This window comes from Triticum aestivum, chromosome 6B, assembly GCF_018294505.1.
Source record: "Triticum aestivum cultivar Chinese Spring chromosome 6B, IWGSC CS RefSeq v2.1, whole genome shotgun sequence".
In the NCBI taxonomy this organism is placed as follows: domain Eukaryota; kingdom Viridiplantae; phylum Streptophyta; class Magnoliopsida; order Poales; family Poaceae; genus Triticum; species Triticum aestivum.
Genome location: NC_057810.1, coordinates 517,445,878 through 517,450,775, shown reverse-complemented (window position 1 = coordinate 517,450,775; position 4,898 = coordinate 517,445,878).

Below are 4,898 nucleotides of genomic sequence, written 5' to 3'. Positions count from 1 at the left end.
ATTTGATTTGTTTCTCATGTATTTTGTAAATAAAAATTCAATTTATTTCTCACATGGTAGACAATACAAAATTGCACCCTGAAGAATTGAACATCACATTTGTGGAATTGAACAAAACAGTTAACTGAACAAGACAACTAATTAACCAAACAGTTAATAAGTGAGCACCACATTGCATGACATATAGAACATATACACTAGAGCAAAAGATTGCATGGTAAAATTAGATAGCACAATTCACTAGAATTTGTTTAGGAAAGGCAGTAGCTAGCAAACTGAACATGGGTCCTTATAGTGAGCTAATAAGACAAGCTACTCCTCACTGTTGGAGATATCGATGATGATTGGCTCCTTGGACATGGAAGAGGGCGAGGCCTCCGCATCATGGGTGCCCTCGTCGTAGTGGTGAGTTGCTTGAGCCGCTCCGGGCACCAACCTTTTGGCTCTCGAGTTAAGGTAAGCACTGCACGCTGAGAAAACACCTCATAGTCTTCGTCGAAGGCACTGAGGGTGGCCTCGAGAAAACGCCATGAATTGTCATTTAAAGTAGACAACCGCGTCGTGGTGTCGGCGTGCGAGGCGTCGACGGTGGCCTCGACGGCGAGGTGCTCCCCCAAGATTTGGGGGTCGGCACGAATGGCAGCCATGGCGACCTCATCCGCGCGTGCGACCGCAATTTGCTTCTCTGCTGCCAAATGCTCCTTTAGATCCTAGCTATACTGCATGCACCATGGATTAGGGCGGCGCTTATTTGGTGGAGGGATCGGTGATTTGGGTGGAAGGTGTCGCGCCGGAGGTTGGGGCATGTGGTATGTGGAAGGAGGAGGTGGATGGGGGTCTAGTGTGGATTACCTACCTGGATAGACGAGGCCGAGCAACGTGAAGGAGGGTCGCCGGCGAGGGGGGCGGCGCTGCAAGCAAGGAGTGAAAGTTTCAACTTGGAAAGGAAGGCAGAAACATGGGAAATGCGACTATTGGTGAGGAGGAGGGGCGGGGAGGTAGATATTTCTGTGGAAGCTGAAAATTTTGAATTGGTTCAGCGTAAAAACTGGCCGCAGTGTCATCAGACACGGTCCCTTATTCAGAACTGTGTATGATATGTGAACATCACAAACGATTCAGATAGCTTAACCCATGTGAGATGAGTTTGAACGTCAAAAATTTTAGTTCCAATTTCCCTGGTTACAGTGGTCATCCATGTCATTGCATAATTTGGGTACACAAAGGAGACTACAACACACCCACACTTCTTAATCGAGCAAGTTCAGCAATTAAACAGAGCTAGGTGGCCTAAACATTACTCTAACAAATGAAAGACCGAGCTCTTAATTAAACAAAACAAAGAGTACTACTACAACTGGTGCTCGTCGATCTTCGCCACCTTCTCCATGTCCATCTCATGCCCGACGGTCTCCCGAGGAAGGGGATCCATGGCATCCATCACACCATACTCAGCAAGCATCTCGCCATCCGCGTTCGCCATCTCTTTGGAAAAGGCCGCCACGAGCTTGGCATGGGTGCCCATGATCTGGGCTTTGGTGGGCTCCGTCGTGGCAAGGTATGCCGTGCAGGAACAAACGACTGCTCGAACGCTCTCGGCGATTGCCAACTCTTCGGACGTGGGTTGCCTATCGTTGTTAGAGAAGCTTCTTTCGATTTGTGCGGTGACCGCCATGAGCTGGGCGTGGGCGGCCTCCATCAGGGCTAAGGCCGCCGCTGCAGAACGGACAACTGTTGTGCCGCTCTCGCCAGTTGCTATCCCTGAGGCAGATGTTGTTGCCGCCGCCTGAGAAGCAATAGTGGTCGTTTGGGATGCCTTGGCCGCTCGGTCGCAGATTGCGGTCGCCCTCACGAAGCTTGTTAGCACGCACTTGGCGGCTGCGGCCGCACTCTTGCCCGAGTGGGCCGGCGAAGTTGCCCTCGGGACGCGGGTCCACATCCCCATCTTTCACCGATGATGAATGAACTGTGAAATGATATTTGGGGAGCGCGCTGGTGTGCTTCACATCCCGGCTATGGACTATAGCCGACGCACCTTCTCGGGTAAGCCATAGGCATACTATAGACCGACGATGCTCCAGGATATTTTGTACTACATCTCACATAGTTGGTGATAATAAACTGTGTGGGATCTACTTGATTTTCGTCCTGATTGGAATTACATAATGGGGTCATGATAACCCACAAGTGTAGGGATAGTTGTAGCCTCTTTCGATAAGTAAGAGTGTCGAACCCAATGAGAAGCTAAAGGTAGAACAAATATTCTCTCAAGTCCTATCTGCCACTGATACGACTCTACGCACGCTTAGTGTTCGCCTTACCTAGAACAAGTATGAAACTAGAAGTGCTTTGTAGGTGTTGTTGGATAGGTTTGCAAGATAATAAAGAGCACGTAAATAAAAAGTAGGAGCTGTTTAGATAAAGAAGCAATAAAGTAAATATAGCGAGTGTGGGAAAGTGGTGGTAGGAGTTGTGAAATTGTCCCTAAGTAATTGACTACTTTACTAGACCGATAGCAAGTTTTATGTAGGAGAGGCATAAACTAACATACTTTCTCTTCTTGAATCATATGCACTTATGATTGGAACTCTAGCAAGCATCCGCAACTACTAAAGATCATTAAGGTAAAACCCCAACCATAGCATTAAAGTATCAAGTCTCCTTTATCCCATACGCCACAACCCCCTTACTCGGGTTTATGCTTCTGTCACTCAAGCAACCCACTATAAGTGAATCATGAACATATTGCAACACCCTACAGAGGGAATCCCTCACGCTTGCGCGACACAGAGAGCACCATAGGACAGCAACATAACCACAAGCAAATTAAACCAATCATAGCAATTTATCAATCACCGGTAGGACAACGAAAATCTACTCAGACATCATGGGATGGCAACACATCATTGGATAATAATATGAAGCATAAAGCACCATGTTCAAGTAGAGGGTACAGCGGGTTGTGGGAGAGTGGACTGCTGAATATAGATGGGGGAAGGTGATGGAGATGTTGGTGAAGATGGCGGAGGTGTTGGTGAAGATCGCGGTGATGATGATGGCCACCGGCGGCGTTCCGGCGCCACCGGAAGCAAGGGGGGGGGGAGAGAGAGCCCCCCTTCTTCTTCTTCTTCTTCTTACTGGACCTTCTCCCTAGATGGGAGAAGGGTTTCCCCTCTGGTCCTTGGTCTCCATCGTGTGGGAGGGGCGAGAGCCCTCTGAGATTGAATCTGTCTCACTGTCTCTCTCTGTTTCTGCATCCTCGGATTTTGCCCTGGCACCGTTTCTTTTATATCCGGAGATCCGTAACTCCGATTGGATTGAAACCTTCCCCCAGATATTTTTCCAAAAATTAGCTTTCTGGCGGCCAAAGAAGAGTGTCAAGCGCCTTATGAGGGGCCCACGAGGGTCAGGGGCGCGCCCCTGCCCTCGTGGCCACCTCGGGCATCGTCTCGCGTTGATTTTACGTCCCAAAAATCATAAATATTCCAAAATAATTCTCCACCCGTTTTTATCCTGTTTGGACTCCATTTGATATGGAGTTTCTGCGAAACATAAAACACGCAACAAACAGGAACTGGCACTGGGCACTGGATCAATTTGTTAGTCCCAAAAAATAATATAAAAAGTTGCCAAAAGTATATGGAAGTTGTAGAATATTGGCATGGAACAATCAAAAATTATAGATACAACGGAGACGTATCAACATCCCCAAGCTTAATTCCTGCTTGTCCTCGAGTAGGTAAATGATAAAAAATAATTTTTGATGTGGAATGCTACCTAGCATAATCTTGATCAAATATCTAATCATGGCATGAATATTAAGACACGAGTGATTCAAGGCAATAGTCTATCATTTGACATAAAAATGATAATACTTCAAGCGTACTAATAAAGTAATCATGTCTTTTCAAAACAACAAGTCCAAAGAAAGTTATCCCTACAAAATCATATAGTCTGGCTATGCTCCATCTTCATCACACAAAACATTCAAATCATGCACAACCCCGGTTTTAGCCAAGCAATTGTTTCATACTTTAGTATTCTCAAACTTTTTCAACCTTCACGCAATACATGAGCGTGAGCCATGGATACAACACTATGGGTGGAATAGAATATGATGGTGGAGGTTATGTGGAGAAGACAAAAAGGGAGAAAGTCTCACATCGACACGGCTAATCAATGGGCTATGGAGATGCCCATCAATTGATGTCAATGCGAGGAGTAGGGATTGCCATGCAAGGGATGCACTAAGAGCTATAAGTGTATGAAAGCTAAAATGAAAACTAAGTGGGTGTGCATCCAACTTGCTTGCTCATGAAGACCTAGGGCATTTGAGAAGCCCATCGTTGGAATATACAAGCCAAGTTCTATAATGAAAATTCCCACTAGTATATGAAAGTGACAATATAGCAAACTCTCTATATGAAGAACATGGTGCTACTCTGAAGCACAAGTGTGGTAGTAAAAGGATAGTAACATTTCCCCTTTTCCTTTTTTGGGCGGGCTTCTTTGCCCCCCCTTTTTAGGCTTCTCTGGCCTCTTTTTTTATGGGGCAATGCTCTATAATGATGATCATCACACTTTATTTACTTACAACTTACAACTCGATACTGGAACAAAGATATGACTCTATATGAATGCCTCCGGCAATGTACTAGGATGTGCAATGATCTAGCGTAGCAATGACATCAAAAAATGGACAAGCAATTAAAACATCATGCTAGCCATCTTACGATCATGCAAGGCAATATGACAATGAATGCTCAAGTCATGTATATGATGATGATGGAAGTTGCATGGCAATATATCTCGGAATGGCTATGGAAATGCCATGATAGGTAGGTATGGTGGTTGTTTCGAGGAAGATATAAGGAGGCTTATGTGTGATAGAGCATATC